Genomic DNA, 23,077 nt, shown 5'->3' on the forward strand with positions numbered 1-23,077 from the left:
GACTGCGTGATGAATACGTCTGTAGAGTAATTTGAAAAGCCATGGGACTAGAAGAATCTATGTCCAAGGGACTTCGGTGACAAGATTTCAGGCAGCTGCAGAAGCAGGAGTAAGAAGGCAGCTTTGGGCCGGAAGTGGTGGCTCAAGCCTGTAATCCCAGCACTTTGGGAGGCTGAGATGGGCGGATCACAAGGTCAGGAGATCAAGACCATCCTGGCTAACACGGTGAAACCCCGTCTCTACTAAAAAATACAAAAAACTAGCCGGGCGTGGTGGCGGGTGCCTGTAGTCCCAGCTACTCGGGAGGCTGAGGCAGGAGAATGGTGTAAACCCAGGAGGCGGAGCTTGCAGTGAGCTGAGATCCGGCCACTGCACTCCAGCCTGGGCGACAGAGCCAGACTCCATCTCAAAAAAAAAAAAAAAAAAAGAAGGCAGCTTTGATAAGATGGGGAGCAACCACTCAGTTTAGCAACACTCATTGTAGGCCCAATGTTTTTAGTCCTTTTTTGAAATTGTGTTGGCTTTGTGACATTTATTTCACACACAAAAAATCTGTATTTTTCCCTTTTCATCACGATATTGATACTTTAGTTCTTTGTGCCCTGTTTGTTTGTTTTTTTCCATTCCATGTGTTCACTCAAAACCACTTTATCTGTAAACAGAATGATTAATTGATTACACGTGTGTGTTATTAAGACCAGGGCTACTGGTAGTAGAAAGATTAAGTTAATGAGTATTCTACATTGGTGGTTGCACAGTGTTATAGAAATAACCCCAGCTTTATGAAATAGACACTGTTCAAATATCAGGATATAGGTGAACCAACTGAGATTGTCCACATTGTCTAAGTAGCACAACTGACCCCTGGTTAGTGGTGGGTCCAGGAGGATGCCACATTGTCCTGGAGGTGGGGAAAAAGTGTGGCCCACTCATACAGGAACAGATTATCATCAATACTAATGGACAGTGATGAGTGGGATGGAAGCAAAGTATTGGGTGATGCAACAGCTTCAGGCCACAGCTGCGGTGCAGCGGTCAGGAGAGGTCATTTGAGGAAGTGGCCATTGGGCTGGGCCAATTGGGAGCAGTGAGCTCAGCAGACACTTCTGGTAGATATGAAGAATGCAGGAGAATAACAAGGAGCAGAAAGTCGGCTTGGAGACCAATCACAGTGCTAGGAGTTTAGTTAGGACCTTGGTCTCATCACTCCATAGCTCATGAATTCTGCCTCACCCACCTCTCCTATCCTGCAACATCAAGACTGGGGTGGCACCTTAGATGCTAAGTCTGGGGCATTCGTAATTGATGACTGAATACTAATAGTTAATAATCAGGTTAACCATATTAGCTGCAAAGAGTTGAGGATTTGGGGAGATGACTGAGATTAGCGAGGAATTCTTACATGTGGTTGAATTTGAAAAGTGTTTTGAAGGACCAAAATGTGCTAAATGTCTTAGAAATGCCTGCTGTAATGATATCAAACAGTATCATCACATTTGAGAATTTTATTTTTTCAAAATTATTGATTGATGTTAGTTAATTTGCGTTGTTGAAAGACCAGGACATTCAGGCGTGTGGTTAAAAAAAAAAAGGAACGTAGAATCCTTGAGAAGCTGCTTTCTGACTTGGACACTGTGTTAGTACTGCCTTCCGCTCTATTTCATAAAATCATCTCATGTTCCCAGGTACCCCAGCTGTTTACACTTGCATTGTTTCATGTTTTTGATGCACACTCATTAACTCTCCATTTTAATATCTTCTTAAAAATACCAGAAATATGTATTTGTTCTTGAATATTTTTTGTCTGCAAAATAGCACTCTCTAAGGTCATTCCTCAGAATTCTATTGTGCTGCCCCCATGTCAGGCTGACAAACAGAGTGAAAGTAAAATCCGAGTAGAATCAAAATACCCCTGTCCATTCGTGCTTAGGCACGTTCTTTATTACCACATACTTAATATACAGCAAGGAGCCAAAAATTAGCACAATTAAGACCTGTTTTCATCCTTGACCGTGTCTCTTCCAGCAGAAACAGATTCTTGTATTTTAGAATTGTTTTGTTTTCTTTTTTACCCAAACTATTCCCCAGAAAGCCTTTTCTTGGCACAATTAATCTGATTTCCAGTCAACACCTATTCAAATAACAGTAACTTTTTTTTGACCCTTTAAATAAACATCATTTACATGTTGCATCAGAAAATGCACAAAGCTGTAAACTGATAGTTATAGATTTTCATGGAAATTAAGAACCAGAAAGGGTCTATGAGGTTCTTTAGCTTAGCCTTTATTTGAGGAATGTTCCTAAAATGGTAAGTCCTTGAAGATTTTTTGACATACTCGTGGCTAGGTGAGGGGTTCAAAAGGGGGAAACGGGTGTTTAGTGATGAGAGTTCCCATTGCCCTGGCAATATCCTGTGCTGCATCGGGGGACTCTTCTCCTGGGGCGTCTCCCGGTGGAATGCCCTTGAGTGAAATCCCCAGCTAGAAGGGAAGCTGACACTCCCAGAGTGTTTGTGTCATGCCTATCCTGAAAGCTAATCCTAGGATCCAGATCTCCTTAATGTGCATAAAGCCCTCTCGTATTCATGCTGAGAGAATGCACTTTGTTCTCCTCTGAAGTGGTTCACAAGCAGTCAAATTGCTTCTCAATTTTGTCTGAGACCTTGTCCGCAAGGTCTTCTTATGAATGATCAGAATTTACCTGCTCTAAGCAGCCTGTGTCATTCAGCATTTATAAAGCAGAGTTCTAAGGGGCTCCCATAATGGATTAGAAAGGACTGATCCTAATGCTTCCTGTCCATTGCATGAAGCCAGAGGTGGTTTGTTTAAGAACACTTTGGAGAAAGTGCTCCATTTGAAGAAAGGGTCTGAGGTGTCCTGAAAAGTCCTAAACCCAGCTGAATGCATTCTCTGCTCTTCCTCTTAGGTTTCAGTTGGACTGATTTACATCATGGGTTTTTCTACCCTCTGTCTCTTTGCTTTTCTTGGGTATAAACTTGTTCCAACGTGGGGAAAATGCCAGCTCTTCTGAAGTTACAGCATCTTACCCTTCCAATTGCCTCGTGAAGCTCTTGAGGCCTAACCTTTGCAACACACCCTTCTGAGGGGACTCACCACTGTGTTTACGAGCTGCGACTTGTGCTCTTGTTCATAGCTTCTCCTTGAGGTAAACGCTGCTCTCGTTTCTTGTCTTGTGGTGGCCCCATGCCCATGCTGCTGGTTTTCCAGAGTCCCTGGTTGGAGATAAGCTCCAGAAGCCTTCCTCAGTGTCTGGCGCTGAGATGTGATCCATATAAAGGGACAGAGAACCTTACATTCCTGGGTGTTCTCCATGTTCCCCCATTTATGGCATCCACATCTCCCCAGGACTTGCCGGCTGAGGGTACATGTGTGGTCACTGCTCCAGAACGAAGGCATTGCTCGGGCTTCCTTGCTCTCATCTACCAAAGCAGGGACCACAGCTCCCTTTCATCATCTTCCTTGTGGCTCCTCCAGCATCCTCCCCACCAGGCCCCAACTGCTGAGCTCTGCCCGTGACTGCAGTGGAGGACTCCGCCCTGCCATCGACCCAACACACCCATCCCGACTCCACCGATCCTGCCCCGTGGTGGGCTCTCTGCATGCCCCCAAAGCCACAGTCTTCATGCATCCAAGTGGTCTTTTGGGCCCCATAGAGGCTGGTATCAGGGCTTCCTCCCTTCTTTATGCCAACCATCATCACCAGGATGGGCACAGGCCAGGCTGCTTCTCTCTGCTCCCTTCAGAAGGGGTGCCCTGTCCACCATTAACCTGAAGCTCTCCTGGTCAGGAGGCTCACACAGGAGTGAGGGGCCAGAGGGTGGCCAACTCGCCATCCCCTCAGGCTGACCTGCCAACGTCTTTCCTGGCAGTCACCCGTTCTTAAAAGATGCTCTTCTGGGCCTTGTGCAATGGGGATTCTGATGGGACTGTGGCCATGATGCTCCTGGTCTTCTGGGCGACCTAACCTCTGTCCCAGGGCTCAGCTGATGCCCACAGGATGCTTCACACCATAGAAGGCTGTGGGTTGTAGGACAGTATGTGAAAAGAAGCGTGTGGAGGATGCTAAGAATGAAAAGAAGCACGTGGGGGCTGCCCTGGGGCCGTGGAACTAGTGGGTCCTAAAGACCAAATTTCTCACGCATCCAACAGGGCAGCTTAGCATGAACAGGGGTAGAACCCAAATGGTGGGAAAGACTGACACATTCCCTACGACCAAAACTGTGAATGGTTTTACCTCGACATGGAGCCAGAAACAGGGAGAAGCTCCTAGAAAGAAGAGATGAAGGTGCATTTCGGGGGCAGCAGAATAGAGGCGTATAGTTGTGAAGAAGACAACATTTTGAACCTGACATACCTCAGACATGCCGGAAGTTTCTCGTTCACACAAGACACTTGACTTTAAAACATACTGGTGTTATATGGAATAACTCAGATGAAATAGCCTTGTGCTCCTGATGTGATGTTGAATAAAGACCCTAGAAAAGGTGGTTCCACAATTTTGCAAATTTGCCTTGGAATCCTTTCGATGTGTCTTTGGGTGGCTTACAGGACAGACTTGAAACCGTGGCCTCAGCACTGACCCCCAGTTGCCCCATGCGGCCGGGCCTGGCTGTTCGAGAATGATGCCATCCCAGCCTCTGCTTCATGCTGTCAGCTTTTGTAGAAAATTCCCACTCACTTAAAATGACACGTAAGTTCTGACCCTCATAGAATCTATGTCTTTGAGAAAGATAAAGTTTTTTATTATGACATGGGTTCTTCTGTGGAGATCGACATCAGAACAGGTGGTGAGCGGTTCACACTCTCCATGCTTGGTCCTGCTCAGAGAGACTCGGATCCACCCTCTGTGCAAGGAATGCTGTCCACATGGGGACCCCTAGACGCAGACAGGATAAATGAGCCCCTGGATCCCCCCAGCAGGTGAAGCCTGTGTTCACTTATTTATGTTTATTTTATTTTTCCATAATTTATTGGGGTGCAAGTGGTATTTGGTTACATGAACAAGTTCTTTAGTGGTGATTTGTCAGATTTTGGTGCACCCATCACCTGAGCAGTGTACACTGCACCATATTTGTAGCCTTTTATCTCTCGGCCCCACTCCCACTCTTCCCCCCATGTCCCCAAAATCCATTGTATCGTTCTTAAACCTTTGTGTCCTCACAGTTTAGTTCTCACATATCAGTGAAAACATACAATGTTTGGTTTTCCATTCCTGAGTTACGTCACTTAAAATAATAGTCTTCAGTCTCATTCAGGTCACTGAAAATGCTGTTAATTCATTCCTTTTATGGCTACATAGTATTCCATCATATATATATACACACACACACACACACACACACACACATACACACACACACACACCACGGTTTCTTTATCCACTCATTGATGGAGGGGCATTTGAGTTGGTTTCACAATTTTGCAATTTTAAATTATGCTGTTATAAATACGTGTGTGCAAGTATCTTTTTTCAAATAATGACTTTTTTTCTGTGGGGTAGATACCCAGTAGTGGGACTGCTGGATCACATGGTAGTTCTACTTTTAGATACTTTTTAATGTTTAAACCTCCTACCTGTAGGACTCTCCAAGCACTTCAGACATTAGCGGCTTGAGAGTGGGACCCTTCTATCTCTGGAAATGGCTGGAAGCAACACCAGCAAAACATGATGCCTGGATGCAGATCCCTGTGTGGGAGATTTAGGCAGTGGCTTTCAGAGTTTGAATCGTGAACCACAGCAACAATGGATTCTGCACCGTGGCCCAGTTCGCATCAACGCACAGCGAGGTGGAGCAGCGCTCACCCCGTGAGGGATGCCTACGCTCGCTATGTAGCATGCACACTGTAGCTTTTATTCTGATTCATTCAAATAAAAGGCTACCAATCTAAAAAATGTCTCTACAAGGGATGCTCCACAGCTAGAAAAACCCAAGTTCGTTGCTCAAATGAGCAGAAATGTTAGATTAAACCCGTGGAATATTTAAGAAACAAAACCCTGTTTAAGGAAGTGCGGCTTAAAGTCCCACAGGAAATAGCTGGTAGATTTAAATGGTGGGCATGCTAGTCTCAAGAGTTAATTTCATTTTCATTGAGATACAATTCAGCTACCATAAAACTCACCGTGTTTAGGTGTGCAATCCAGTGGATTTTAGTACATTCACAAACTTGTGCAAGCAGCACAACTGTCTAATTCCAGAACCCTTTAGTCCTCCCCCGAAAAAGCTCTGCATTTGTTTAATTTTACGGAGTGTCTAGAGTGTCTGAGATCATTTATGTGACCACAATATTTATTGAGAAGTTTTCAGAATTTTTTTGTAGGATCTGTAGTAGCTAAAGGGTAATCTACTGAAAGTTGCCTTTCAAAATGGACAGAAAGCTAACTGAGGTTTAAGGTGTAAATATGTAACATCGTTAAAGAAAAACCATTTCTGACATCTCTATTCACACAAACAGCCAGCTAGTACTTAGAGCATGAAGTATGCTGCCGGCGAAGTCTCCTGGAGGCCACTAGATTCAAATGTTGGCAGAAATATTATCTTGGCAAATACTAAGTGTGTAAGAAATGCCATTAAAGCTAGGAAAGCAAGGCATTCATTGACCAATAACAATTATGGATTATCTATTTGTGCAGCTCAGAAAGTATGTCTTCTCTGCTTCTTTTCCTGAGCTACCAAGAGAATTAATTTAATTCAAGTTTTGTCTCATAATTTCAAGTCAGACCACCCTCTGGGCATCAATCTCAGGCTGGCTTTATCAACAGCAACAAAACTCTGACAGTTTGAAGCTTGCATCTAAAAACACACAGCGAGTGAGGCTTTCAAAAAGAGCGAGCATTGACTTTCAAAACAGCTCTGTCTATTGCATGCAATCTTGATAAGGGTATTTCGCAATGAAGCATTTGCTGGGCGGGTGACTGATAGCAAAGCTGTGTTTCCTGGGGAAAAATGTGGCATCTTCAGTTTACATCAACTCGCTCTCATCTGAGACAAAACTGTAAGTAAAAGGCAAAAGTTTATCCTCTACTGCGTTGTTATGGTCCAGGATGTTTCTTCTCATGCTCTTTAAATGAAAGAAAGTGGCTGCTTCACTATTGGAATGCCAGGGAGCTCAGCTGCTGTTGTTAGAATGACTTCCTGGTGGCACAGCCATGGCCAAGTGACCTTGTTTCCATGAGAATCCGTGGTTTTATGTTCAGGTCTAGATCATTCTCTAGTTAAACGATGAGGCTCGGGTCAGCCCCTTGGGGCCAGCAGCGACCTTTCTGGGGAAGGTGGTGGCTGCTTGCTATCCGGTTACTTCTGAAGACTTCGTGGTAAAGTTACCTAATTGAGAAATTTCCCTCCTTTTGGAGAGAATTTACACACATACCAAGAATGGCTTTGGGGAGCTATTTCACTGCCAGGGAGTCGATTTAAACAACAAAAAGTCAAGTCATCCTGCCCTTTTCTGCCTGTTCGCTGCCTGCGTGTGGGGCCCCATGAAGGCTCGGAGCTATCAAATGAAGAAAAATGGACCTTCGCCTTACAACTTTATTGGCACTCCATTCCCCCTGCATGGAAGTTTTCATAAGAGGCCTGGCAAATGGTTTTGAAATAGCTGTGGTATCTGGCAGGAAGGAGTGTGCACAGGCTAGATGTGCTGTTTCCATTTCATTCCTCAGCTGTGGGTCCCTGCCGTGATGGATGGCAGATAGCGCCTGCTTGCCTAGGATGGGGACAGATGCCGTTGGAAACAGGTCAGGTAAACTTGAGCTGCTAGATTCACCCCGATGAAACTCATTAGCTCCTGGCTCTCTGAGCACTTCTTTTCAAATTTAACACTCTGGGCTTTCAAAGAACAGATTCCTGCTGCGAGCTCGCCCAAAGCTAACTACCAAAAGCTATCGCATTTACCCCTCTTTGCTCCTGGTGATTCACAGAGAAGGTACTAGACACACGTTTTAAATATAAGCCTTTGCTACGTCTCTCTTGTCTGCTTATGAAGACACCAGCCATAGCGTGTTAGAGGCATGGAGCCACCATTTCTGTAGCGGAGTTCCACTGCACCTTTTCAGGAGGAGTGCTGGCCAGGAGAGAGGGGCCACAGCAGCCCCCTCTGCCGTCCCTTTGTCTTGCCACGGTAGCCCCTCTTCCTGGGTGTCAGCTTCTCAGTACAGTCCTCAATGACTGAAGCTTCAAATGCAAAATACCAATTAGAGTTTTGGCCAAAGTTGCGGCAGTGACTTTAAGGCAAGTTTGTAGAGAATGAACTTGACTCCTGAGATGAATCATTTTTTCAATAGGTGAATATTGTTCTAAGAACAAAAAGTTGAGAATATTGAAAATGTAATCTGTTGGTGTGTCCTAATGCAAACTTAGACATTCTAGAAAATGCACAGCTCTTTGTTTTAAAATCATCACAAACACAATAAGAACAGGAGCATAGAAACTAAGGTTTGATATCCATACTTGGTGCCCATTGTAGGCTGGGGCTAATCCAAACCAATCAATATCTAACTAAAAGAATTATTTTGTTTGATGTATAAAAATAAGATTATGTAATTAGAATTGGATAGACCAGAGCTTGAATCTTTTCTCTGACGTTGTTGATCTGGTGGCTGAGTTTCAGTTTTATTATTGGTCAAATGTGGGATCATGTTATTTATCTTGTAATGTTATTGTAGAAACAAATAAGAAAGCTCCTCACATGGTAGGTAAACCACCCAGCAAATAAGATGCAGCTGCACTTTTGTAATTTTGCTTTTATTTTTTTAGAGACAGGGCCTCACTCTGTCACCTAGGCTGGAGTGCAGTGATGAGATAATAGCTCACTGCAATGTCAAACTCCTGTGCTCAAACAATCCTCCCACCTCAGCTTTCTGAGTAGCTGGGACTACAGGTGCGTGCCACCAGTGTGGCTAATTTTCTAAAAAATATTTTAGGAATGAGGTTTCGCTATGTTGCCCAGGCTGGTCTCAAACTCCTGGGCTCAAGCAATCCTTCCACGTCAGTCTCTCAAAGTGCTGGAGTTACAGGCATGGGCCCCCACGTGAGGTCCCAATTACACCCTTGGAACTCACAGCAATTCATTGGCATATCACCATGATTGTCCTTAGTTCAAAGACCAGTAAAGACATATTTATCACAAGCCGTAGCCTCCAATTAAACATATATTTGAAGCCAAGATCCATCATTACTTGCTTTGGAGAAGGTGTCACCTGTCTAAGAGTCTAGGAAGGTTTCATGAGTATGGAATCTTAGGAACTTCCACCTTTGAGAATTAGAAAAATGTGCCTATTTGCTTTTGCACTCTCTCCTGCCCTGATCTGCCATATCACGTATGGCCGAGGGATCTGTGGGCTCCTGGCAATAGTTCCAGGTAGCCCAGATGGGAGGGCCCAGGATGGGCAGCCACTGCTGTGGAATCTGAGGCTTGTCACAGGAAAAATGGGGATTAACGATGGGCAATTGGCGGGCTCCCGGATGGAAAGAACATCTACGAGGAGAGAGCAATACTCTGGTGTGAAAATGCCCGCTTGGCAAGGGGGGTGTGACTCACTGACATTCACAAGGTCATCTGGAGGCCATTCCCCAGCCTCCGTTGGATGTGCTGCCTGCCCCTGGCCTGCCTGGCATCACTTTCAGTTTGTGTTGCTTTCCTGGAACGTCAGGGCTGTGGCCGTTTGTGCAGCGCAGTTGTGGAGGGAGCTGCGGGACGCTCCCCACTGTGCTCTGCAGGGCTTTGACTGGACATCTAGGGAAAGTCTGGCCACCTGGCCCAGCCTTGTCTACGCTTCGGTGAAATAGTCGCACCTAGAATGAGACGCACGATGCACACATAGGCCGACCCACCCTGGCAGGACGATGATGTCGTGCTCCTTGGCGTGACTGTCATGGCTTTCAGCTACAGGCAGAGCCCAGGCCAGGAGGAAAGGAGGGGCAGCCCAGGCAAGGCAGATGTCTCTCTTTTTCCTAGTGCAGAAAGGGAAGACTCCCAATGAATGGACCCCATCTGCGCTTGGCTATGACTTTCCATCAAAGTCAGGATTCTCCTCTTCTCTAGAAACCCATCCTTTAGGTGGGCTGAGAAGTTTGCAGATGTATAGCAAACCTCTTGAATGATTTTATATTTCTGAGATTTAAAAAAAAAAAAAAAAGGCCGGGCATGATGGCCCACACCTGTAATCCTAGCACTTTGGGAGGCCGAGGAGGGCAGATTGCCTGAGCTCAGGAGTTGGAGACCAGCCTGGGCAACGTGGTGAAATCCTGTCTGTACTAAAATACAAAAAATTAGCCCTGCGTGGTGACACGTGCCTGTAGTTCCAGCTACTCAGGAGAATAGCTTGAACTCGGGAGGCGGAAGTTGCAGTGAGCCGAGATCGCGCCACTGCACTCCAGCCTGGGTGACAGAGTAAGACCCCATCTCAAAAAAAGAAAAAAAAAAAAAAAAAGACTCTAAGAAGAAAATGTGCCTATCCATAGAGTTGTGAAAGTCTTCCCTCAAATGGCCATGGGAAGCTGAGTTCATTTGCTGTTTGCATTAGATGAAAACGAGGGTGCTCTGTGAGCCTTGTTACTTCTGGGGTTCCTATGTATGGCTGGCTCCTAAAATATGCATGAGGCCTGTATACACATTTGCAACTTGGAGTTACCATTTCCATTAAGTCTCAGGGTTAAAAAAATAAGTAATCATTACATGAAATGGGTGTTTCTTTTGGCAAAATAAAAATCTGAAAGATACTAAAATTACACAGTTCATTTCAACCAGATGCTGGCCAGTCCTTCCTCAGAAATCCGGTCCTTGCATTGCCTGGGAATACAAACAGATGCTCTGTGGCACTTCATTATTGGATCGCGAGCACATTGATGTTGCATAAAGGGCATTGTAGAGTAATGTTTGCCATGCTCCATGCCAATTGCAGGCTGAGATTGCTACAGCATCATGGAACAGATGGAAGTTAAAGTCATCGCTAAGCTCCAGTCTCCATTTCTTTTGATGAAGAGCTCCAAAGATAGCTTTAAGTGAACTTTCAAAGGTAACTTTCTGGGCTTCTAAAATGCATAAAATTTATGGAGGGTATTGCACTAAAGCATGAGAAATACTTAGGTACGCCTCTTATTTGTCGTCTTTTGGGGACTAGACTATGTACAGGCTTATTGGTAAAGCTCTTTTCTAAATAATGTGTTTGTGCACCCTTGGTTCAGCTATCATTTCTGAGACTATCCCCATTTTCCTTGCCTCCATGAAAGGGAAACCTTACTGGAAGGTTGCAGCAGGTGGAGGTGGCTGTGTGCAAGCCTCTGGCGTTCTGCTAGCAGGGCGCTGCTTGCAGTCTCACTTAGCAACTAGAGTAATGGGTAGATCTGGCATTAGGGGAGATTGAAAGAGAATAATTTATTTTCGTGAAACTCCCAACCTCATTGAACTGAAGAGCCCACACAGCAGTGCTTAAGAGCCTGTGGGTCAGGACTTGTCAAAATTGGATTTAAAGTCCTAATTCTGATACTCACACTCTCGGCACCCCCCGCAAGTTGCTGGCTATTAATATTTCTGAGCTTCAGGTTCTGTGTCTACTATTTAATAATAACCCTGACTTCACAGGGTGGTTGAGTGGTTACATGGGAAAACCATTTCAAAAACATTGCATGGGGTGGCTGGAGACTGTACCTATGGGCTGTCACTGCCGTGCACACACACGTGTGTGTGTGTTTTCACAAGCATGCCCAAATATGCATAAAAATACCAAATATTACCAAGAACATAAATATCTAGCATTCCAGATGTTGTTATTTACCACAACTCTCATTTCCTATTTCATACGACTTTTCCTCACAGACAGGCAATTTCTTTTGTGAACAGCGTTCTCCTTAGTGGATAAAGAAGCACTGTTAGCATAACCCAAACACTTCTAATCCACTCATGTTTTAGCCACGCCATGCTTTGGATCCACTTCTCTAAAGACCAATGGAAAAGAACACCTCGGCCTTGAGTGGGGTTTTTCCCTCCGGCTTAATTGTCAGTGAAAATATCACTTTCAGTCTTGCCTGGGATCAGAATCTGGAGCTGTGATGTCCACAGCATCCTCCCCTTTGGCAGGATGGATATCCATCCCTTTCTCTTAAGTGGAACACTAGTATGTTCAAAAATCAAAATCATAAGGCACAGAAAGACAAATATCATGTGTTCTCACTCATTTGTGCAAGCCCAGAATGGTAATCTCATGGAGGCGGAGAGTAGAATGACAGGCCCCAGTGGGTCTGCTGAGATGGGGGTGTGTGGGGAGGGTTGGTAAATGAGAACAAATCTGCAGTCAGATAGAAGGAATGAGGTCTAATGTTCCATAGTACAGGAGGGTGACTCTACAGTAAACAACAGTGTATTGTATATTCCAAAATAGCTAGAGGAAAATATTTGAAATGTTCCCAACACAAATAAATGATAAATGCTGGAGGTGATGGACACCCAAACACTCTGACTTCATCACTATACATTTCACGCATGCATCAAAAGAACCTGTGCACCCCCATGCATCTGCGCCAACATTATGCTTCAATACAAACTACAAAACCATCCTATCTGGAAACAGGTGAGTGATGTCTGTCTTGGTATTGGAGTGTCTGGTTCCGGAGGACAGTGGGTTGGGAAGGAGACAGGGGCCTGAGCGTCTGGCCCAAAGAAAGGGACCTCAGTGTCCAGGGAAGAGACAGAGGGGCTCCTGGCCAATGGTGTCCTCCATCCCAACCTGCCCCTTTTGTTTTCATGTCAAGGAACTGAGATCGAATGACCCCACCTGTCAGTTCACTGGAACTGCCATGCCCTGATATTGACGTGAAAGGGGTATGCTAATGTCCCAGTGAGAAATACTTCAACATTCTTACTGAAGCTCCCCTGTGGCAGGACAGACAGCCAAGAGTATGCTGAGATTGCTTAGAAATGTGCTTTTCTAGAACATAGACTTTGTCCTCAAGTTGCATGATCATCCAGTAATCTTATGTATTATTTTAATAACTAAAATGGTTTCTCCCCGCTCCCTGCCAAGTTTACCTCCTGAGATTGTAAACAGCATGAGATGGAGGTTAAACTGGGCTTTTCCTTCAGTTACAGTCTTCAGTATTGTGCTGAAGTTTTGTCGAATTGAATTACTAACTCAATTTATATCCGTATACATATATCAGTATGTTTATGCCAATACCCATGTCTGTATTTATATATTTCTGTATGTATCAATATCTTTACCTATCTATATCAATATCTTTATTAATATAATTATCTACATCAAATCAATACCTGTATATCTATATCTATATTCAAATGTATCTATCTCTACCTAGATCTTTATCAGTACACCAGCACTAATATCTATGCCAATATAATATAATTGCCTGTATCTGCATCAGTATCTAGATCAATATCTGTATCAGTGTAAATATCTACATGATCTATACATCCACCCACGTCCACACTCACATCCACATACACTTCCACACTCACATCCACATCCACATCCACACCCACATCCACATCCACACTCACATCCATATCCACATCCTCATCCACATCCACACCCACATCCACACTTACATCCTCATCCACTCCCATATCCACACTCATACCCACATCCACACTCACATCCACATCCACACTCACATCCACATCCACACTCACATCCACACTCACACCCACATCCACACTCACATCCACACTCACATCCTCATCCACACCCACATCCACACTCACACCCACATCCACACTCACATCCTCATCCACACCCACATCCACACTCACACCCACATCCACACTCATGTCCACACTCACATCCACATCCACACTCACACCCACACCCATATCCACACTCACATCCACATCCACACTCACATCCACACCCATATCCACACTCACATCCACACTCACTCACATCCACACCCACATCCACACTCACATCCACACTCACATCCACACTCACAATCACATCCACACTCACAATCACATCCACACTCACATCCACATCTGCATCCACACTCACAATCACATCCACACTCACAATCACATCCACACCCACATCCACATCTGCATCCACACTCACATCCACACACATCCACATCCACATTCACAATCACATCCACATCCACACTCACATCCACATCCACACTCACAACCACACTCACAATCACATCCACACTCACATCCACATCCACATTCACAATCACATCCACATCCACACTCACATCCACATCCACACTCACAACTACACTCACAATCACATCCACACTCACATCCACATTCACAACCACACTCACAATCACATCCACACTCACATCCACATCCACATTCACAATCACACTCACAATCACATCCACACTCACATCCACTTCCACATTCACAATCACATCCACATCCATACTCACATCCACACTCACATCCACATCCACACTCACAACTACACTCACAATCACATCCACACTCACATCCACATCCACATTCACAATCACATCCACACTCACATCCACATCCACACTCACAACCACACTCACAATCACATCCACATCCACACTCACAACTACACTTACAATCACATCCACACTCACATCCACATCCACATTCACAATCACATCCACACTCACATCCACATCCACACTCACAACCACACTCACAATCACATCCACATCCACACTCACAACTACACTCACAATCACATCCACACTCACATCCACATCCTCATCCACACCCACATCCACACTCACACCCACATCCACACTCACGTCCACACTCACATCCACATCCACACTCACAACTACACTCACAATCACATCCACACTCACATCCACATCCTCATCCACACCCACATCCACACTCACACCCACATCCACACTCACGTCCACACTCACATCCACATCCACACTCACATCCACACCCATATCCACACTCACATCCACACTCACACTCACATCCACACTCACACCAACACTCACAATCTCATCCACGTCCACACTCACATCCACATCCACACAACCACACTCACAATCACATCCACACTCACATCCACATCCACATTCACAATCACATCCACATCCACACTCACAATCACATCCACATCCACACTCATAAGCACATCCACACTCGCATCCACATCCACATCCTCATCCACACCCACACTCACATCCACACTCACACCCACACTCACATCCACACACCAACACTCACACCCACACCTCTACCTCTATCTGCAGTGGTTTCACGAAATTTATCTTTGTAAAAGTCATACCCAAGGAAAGGGCCACTAATTCCTGCTTAACAATTGGTCTTTTAAGAGATAATTTTCTTCTTAACATCAGTTTCCAGAAAAACAGTCTGCATTAGATGCACAGGATTTTAGAGACAAGAAAACAGTCATTCCAGTGACTACGTCCACAATGTCTGGGAGCAATGTGTTTCATCCATGTACGTGTATTTGGAATGAGGACCTCAGAGTATGTTGATACCTCAGCCATCCGGCCGTGGCTGACCTTGTCCCTAGCTTGCAGTGCTATCCATGGACAGCAGGTCACTGCTGCTCACTCCTTGTGCCCAGCCACCCAGCTCTGGTATTAAACACACCTCCGTGTGTATCAGGGTCTAGGAGCTCTGCGTCTTAGCTACGCCACAGAGCTTCAACATTCAATCAGAAGGAAATCTACAGGTACCACTAAAAAGGAAAAGCCAACTCCAGGAAACACTGAGACACTTTCAGAGTTTCTGTGGGAATTTCACTTGGTGAAATCACTTACATCTGTCTACGAGAAACCCCCCCAGGAGTGTTAATGCCATTTTTTCCTCTCTTCCCCTCAGTGGAAATCAGGGATCAATCCTCGGAGCCCCTCATTACTTGACACGGGAACCCAGGTGTGAGCGTGATTAGTGGCGTTTGGGGTGTTTTCTGGGACAAGGCTGTGACCCACAGTTGCGTTAGTCCGCCAGGCCGCCAAACCAGGCGCTCCTCCCATGCTTTTTCAGGCAGAAAATCTCTTAAATTGAATAATTGTCATTTTCCAGCCCTCAGTGAGGCCAGAAATCACTAGAAATCTCATTTAAACTTTCCCTCCTCGTTCTCAAGCAAATTTACAACAGCGGCCAGTACTTTTGCAAGATCGCTGGAGAGAATTCATCATCAGAATAGAGAGATTTTTCTCCATTGTTGAGCCAACTACCTTCCATCAATTTTTTCATCATTTCACCCATCTTATGATGACCTTCCTTGGATAAAAAAGCCCAGCTCTAACTCTTTCTTTCTGCCGGCAGAGCCTCCCTGTGTATGATACGGTTAATATTGATTATAAATCACAATCAACTCTGCAGGTCCTGCTCATCCCCCCGGACTTCCCTTGCTCACCCTCTACAGAAACTATTCTCTACCCTTCACCTGCTGCGAAATGCTATTTTGAATATTTCTTCTTTAAAATGGAATCACCACTTCCAATTGTATTTATCTAGATTCCAAAACCATCACGATGACTTCACGTCAGTGCCAGCAGACAGTCGTGGAATACAATGCGTGCTCTCTGCCGCTGACAGCAATAGCGGTGATCTAATTTATCCGGCGACTGGAGGAAATTCTCTGTATAGGCTCTGGGTCCCTTTGGATTAGTGACTCCAAGGTCAACTGCAGGAGAAAGGAGGCAAGGCTGAGGTCACCCGCTCCTGTCTCATTTGCATGGTCTTGAATATATGGTTTTAGGAAACATGCGTTTTTGATCTATGATGTCAAAATTCTTCAATGATTTTTTGTACAGATGTGCACAATAGAGGAATGAAATACAATATTGACAATTTGTGGCCTCGCTTTTTTTTTTTTTCAAGTTTTCTCCAGTGACGCTAAATTCAACTTTGACCACTTGGGTTTTTAACGTTACTTTAAAAATCCCAACCACAATTAGTTCCTCCAAGGCTGATCTGATTGTAGGCACATTATTCCTGAGGCTACAGATAGAGTCATTTTCCCATCTAGCTGACTTTAGCACAAAAATACAACTGAATCACAAGCAATGAAATTTTATCTATTCATTTTATCTATTCAACTGTCTTCTTTCTCTACTAGAGTTAATAATACTAGGTTTTACTCCTTCCTCCTAAATAACATAAAATATATGAAATTGAAATTAGCACATCTCCAGGATGATTAGGTCTTGAGTGGATTTTATTAAATTTACTCACATGCTGTTCATTTTTTCTTAACCACAGAGAGTGTGTGGAACTAGGCTTCTTTTCTATTTCTTATAGTAATAGAGAGAAGCTTTTTTCTTTTTCAGTAACAAACCAAAAACAACAAATAAAGCCATGGAAAGCTGTTTGAAATAAAAAGAAAGCAGTGATTATAGCATTATCAAAACTAAGAAGAATGATAAAGAACTTTAACTGACACTTTACATCATGCTATGCTCTCTGCTAAGAACTCCTTACACAGGCTGGGCCTAGCGGCCTGTAATCCCAGCACTTTGAGAGGCCAAGACAAGAGGATAGCTTGAGCTCAGAGTTTGAGTCCAGCATGGGCAAGACAGCAAGACCTTGTTTCTATTAAAAATACAAAAATCAACGGGGTAAGGTAGTGCATGCCCGTAGTCCCACCTACTCTGGAGACTGAGACATGGGAATCGCTTGAGCCTAGGAGGCAGAGGTTGCAGTGAGCTGAGATTGCACCACTGCACTTCAGCCTGGGAAACCGAGCCAGACCCTGTCTCAAAAAAAAAAAAAATATTCCTTTTTAAAGAACTTCTCACATAGACCTGGTTATGGCTGGTAATCCTTCTTCAGTGAGGAGGAAGGGAGGGTCATTTTGTTCCAAATGTTGATGAAACTCTGCCAACATCTGTGGAAGAACAAGAGGGGCCTACAGATGATGGGGGCACCCACCAGAGAAGAAGCAGCAAACATTAGTCCCAGGGGGCCAGAGTCGGCACAAGACAAGGAGGCATTTTCTGGGAAGGTGAAGGGACTGGGAAGTGCAGTTTGGGGTTGGGGCAGGACACAGGGGAGGATGTTTAGGAAGATGGACAGGTCCCTTCAGCCTCCAGGTGTGGAGCCTGGAGCATCAATGGGCACCAACGGGCACAGGACACTGAGCGTGGGTTCCTGCAGCCATGCATGTCCCAGTCCTGGCACATGCCCCAGTACTGGGACTCTCACCAGGCATGGGAAGCCCAGAAAAGTGTGCTGGAGAAGTCCCACTCAGGAGTTTCCATCATGGAGCAGCCAGTACCAGTACTTCAGGCAGCCACCATGGGTTTAAAGAAATAAAAATAAGAGACATCAGGCATTTGGAAGAGAGAATTGGGAAGATGTGTTGGCCGAGCAACCATGAGCATGAGGAAAGCATGGCACAGGGGCCAGGGCTGCAGTCTTCATCACGGTCCATGTAAATACTTCTAGTTTAGGGGACAGAGGTGGTGGTAGTGGAGGGAAAGACCAGGAACCACAACATAGGCTTCCTTATGTCCTTTTATCTCAAAACAAAAACAAAGCAAAATAAGCAAACAAAATGCTTTCTCAAGGCAAAAAGTGCCTCTCACCAATAAGCACCTCCCTTTTTCTGGATTTCCAGGGAACAAATCTGAAAGTCCTGAGGCCTGTTAGGAAAGGCAGAGATGCCACCTGGGCTTGCTCGTTTCTCTGGCTAAGATTCTTGCCTGCGTAGCGGAGGGGCCATGAGATCCATGTAAATGTCCTCTTCAGACAGTTTTGATGGGAAAGCATTCTTTGAGCTTTGGGTAACATTGTGCAGATCATAGTATTTTAAAATGGGGCGACTGTCACCTTGTGGGTCATCCAGGCCAACCATGCTAGGTTGCAGTCACAGAGAAAGTAAGTGTCCATGGGGACTTAGAGGTGGCTCTGCAGCTAAAGCCTCAAGTCCCTTCAAGAGCTGACCATGATGACGGGGTTGGTTCATTCCCACCAGTTCTAAGGGTAAATGTTGCATTTTCCTGCAATGAATGTGACTTTAATCCAGGCATCTGTGCTGCAGTCTATGGAGATAACTACTCTCAGGTCAATTGCTGCTGCCCTGAGCTTCTGAGAAGGTTCTGGAACTTACAACAAAGGACAGATTGTCTGAGCCTCCCAGGCTGGGGCCTGGGGTGACGGGCAACCATCTCCTGCCTCTGGAGTGGATGTGCTGGGTGGAAGGTTGGCGGGTAAGACCTGCTTCCTCAACCGATATGCTCACACCCCTGGTTGGAAGGACCTTCAGCAAAGTGGCTAGCTCTGGCCAGGCCACCCTACTGTTTAAACGCTTCTTAAGGCCATCAAGTCTCAGGGAAAGGCTGGAGATCTTTGTTGGCTACAGAAACTTTGAGAATCTGATGAGACATTTAAACACTTTCCAGGGCTCACAGCTGGCTTGAAGTCCACTAGTTTCCTCTTCTAGCTCCTTAAGGGAGAGTGCAAAGGGCACTTGTCTTTTCAGGCATGCAGTTTCCCCCCATATAAAATAAAGCTTTTGCTTCAAGTGACTGTGAAGGACTGTCCCACTCACCATAACATGATTCTAAGGGGAAGTCTCAGCTCAGCTTTCCATATCTCTCTGAGAACTGACACTCTGAATGTATTTTGGAGCTCAGTTCTCCTATGGAGAGCCTACTAAGCAAAAAACTGTGTAATGAAAAAGGTGACTATTTTTGTAAGTGCAGATCTATGTTGCTACATCTCACCCACATAAATTGCAGGCAACCATGGGAGATTTAGTACCTCCAAGTAGGAAGGTGGGTCGTGTGATAGAGTGAGTCTGGCTCAAAAAGGCTGGCTCTGAATTTACCAGCTTTGTGAACTTAGACAAGTTACTCACCCGCGTTGAGCCTTGTTTCCTCCTTTGGAAACAGAGAATAGAATCTTCCAGAGTCATTGTGAGGAATAACAGAGAAACTGCATGTGAAATACATAGTGCCTTGCCTGGCACTTACTAACCCCCCAAGAGATACTAGATGTGATGATGATGATGATGAAGCTGTTACAATCATGATTTTTCATAGAAGAAACAACTGTACTCCATATACTTTTTAGGAAGAAAATGAGAGTTCACAAACATTAACAGAGAGTAGTGAAAGGGGTTTCAGATTTCAGAGAGACTTGAGAGGGGTGGGAATGGCTATGGGCTGAAAACAGCAGGGCCCGCACCTCACTTTATTTTCTGTGAATGACACACTGGATGCAACCAGAGAGTGTGACCTCAAAGGTCGGCGTGGAGACAACAGCATTGTTGGAAGAGAATGTGAAAAATAGCTTAAGGAGAGAATCAGAAACGCATACAGGGGACTGTTACCTTTGGGTAAGCAAATGTTTTAAAATTGTAGATGTGTTAAACCTGAGATTAAAGGTAATTTTAATGTTGCTATTTCAGGTAATAAATTTGGTAAAAGTAGAATAGCAACATCTTGTTAAAGGTGAAAAATAAGCTTAATGTTTTCTCTAAAAGTGAGATGCCAAAATGTCATTGAACACGAGCAGTTAATCTGCTCTTTTAACCAGAATGCTCTGCCTGTTGTCACTACAACACTGAGCTCATGTGTCTGTGTCACTGATCCTTCAATGATTCAATGAAGACCTTACATTGTATTTTAATGAGTACGTTAAAATTCTTAAAATTGGAACATGAATCAATGATATATAAAATAGAATAATTAATATGCATTTATTGTTTAGCATTCTTTCTGTTAATTAAGAGCATGTCCAGATTCTAAAGGAAAAAAAAACCTTGTCAATGTTATTGTCCTGATGGATTCTTTCAAATGCAAATTTTCCATGTCATGTAACCATATGTGTGTTAATGCTCACCTTTGACAACAAACAGGTCTAAAGTGGTGTAGGTGTTGGCAATAGCCACCACCTCTACTGTACATGCAAAGCACCAGCACCTTTCAGTTCTTCATGAGAGCAATCTCTTTTTTTTTTTTTTTTTTTTCAGACAGAGTCTCTCTGTCGCCCAGCCTGGAGTGCAGTGGTGTGATCTCAGCTCACTGCAACCTCTGCCTCCCAGGTTCAAGCAATTCTCTGCCTCAGCCTCCTGAGTAGCTGGGATTACAGGTGGCTGCCACCACGCCCAGCTGATTTTTGTGTTTTTAGTAGAGATGGGGTTTCACCACCTTGGCCAGGCTGCTCTTGAACTCCTGACCTTGTGATCCACCCGCCTCAGCCTCCCAAAGTGCTGGGATTACAGACGTGAGCCACCACGCCTGGCCCGTGAGCAATTTCCTGCTGCATTTCTTGATATTTTGCAGAAGTTTTCAATAAACAATATAAATGAAAGGTAAATGGTGCAAATGAAGAAAGTTTCTGGCTATTCAGTAGCACTAAACAAACATGCGATCCTTTTTATAACACCATGGTTTGGGGATTTCATTGTAAATACACAATTATATTGAAATGAAGAGTGAAGTTGCTTCTTCTTCTGTTTAAAGTGGAAAATCAATGTGATCAGTATTTTAAATTACACATTGTTGAAGAAACAAGTAAATTACTGACTGTTTCATTTGGTTTCTAAATGGCCCTGAATGTGCTGGGTGAGCAAAAGTGGCTTAGGCAAGATTAGAGGGGATTTCTGTGACAGGGAAAGATACTATTTCTAATTACGTATTTTAACTTGCCTGGGTATGAAAACATCTGATTACTTCACACTTAGCAAGGAAGCATTTCATTGGCTGTTTTGTTCAAAGTGAACATACTTAAAATACATTGCATGGCTGAAAAAGAAACTCTACAACTGCATCTCAAAGACTGAGTGTGACTGAGTAAGCTGAGTAAAAAATTGGGAGAAAATTCCCCAGAAGTAAAACATATATTTGTAACAAAACATATGAAGTATACAATTTCTCATCTATAAAACTACGTACACTCTTTTATACTAAGTAAAAAAGAATTTTTTTTTTCTTAATAGGGTTTGGTAACTCTGTTAATATGTTTTTGTTCTTCTCAACATGACATGGGGGAAAGTAATTCTGATTATATTTTTTAATAAGGAAATTTGGGTTAACTATTTTAAGATAAAAGTTTATAATTAGGAGACATTCCACCCACGAAAAAAATATAGACTACTCAAATTATTGAGAATACAAGGAAAATATAGCCCTGTTTTGGGGAGTTCTGCTCCCAAAGAGTGAGGTAGTCTCTTTCTACTCTGGGGAACCCCAGCTGGGGCCTAACTCCAGCCGCAGTAAGCCTCTCAGTGTGAGCATTGATTCAGATGGGTAAAACAGAGACGCAAACGTAGAAATTGTTGTTCTTTCATGGAGATTTTTATGTCAGAATCTGCAATTTCTTCTCATATTTTCTTAAGTTTCTTTTGGCATGTATATTCTCTTTAACAATGCTGGGACCCTGCACGTTCTCCTTGAACTACACGTAAATCAACAATGACCTCATTCTTGTTGGCTTCAGTGTCCATGTGCATCATCCACTGCCTTTGCTTCTCCTTTATTTCCAGACCCTGATAATCTGGTTCTCTGTTCACCTCAGCGTTCCTGATAAAGGCATTATCCATCCACTTTTCTAGAAGATCCTCAGGTGGCCATGTGCCAACATGTCTCTAACACCACTCCAGCTTTCCGGCTGCTGGAGCCTTCCCTGGCTTTGCTCCCAGGGCTCCCCAGGACTCTGCCCACTTGTGCCTTCTGCAGAGAGGGTTGCCCTGACCATCACGTCTAGCCACCACCCTGCCATTTTCTACCTGTAACTCTGCTTGATTTTCGTTCATAGAACATATGAGGAAGCACTCGACCTCTGATCCCATGTCTGTTGCTCTCTGTATTAGTCTGTTCTCACACTGCTAATGAAGACATACCTGAGACTGGGCAATTTCTAAAGAAAAGGAGGTTGAATGGACTCACAGTTCCACATGGCTGGGGAGGCCTCACAATCATGGTGGAAGGTAGAGGAAGAGCAAAGTCACGTCTTACATGGCAGCAGGCAAGAATGCGTGTGCAGGGGAACTGCTCTTTATAAAACCATCAAGTCTCCTGAGGCTTATTCACTACCACAAGAGCAGTATGGGGGAAACCACCTCCATTATTCAATGATCTCCACCTGGTCCCACCCTTGACATGTGGGGATTATTGCAG

This window comes from Macaca fascicularis, chromosome 6 (genome assembly GCF_037993035.2).
Source record: "Macaca fascicularis isolate 582-1 chromosome 6, T2T-MFA8v1.1".
NCBI lineage: Eukaryota > Metazoa > Chordata > Mammalia > Primates > Cercopithecidae > Macaca > Macaca fascicularis.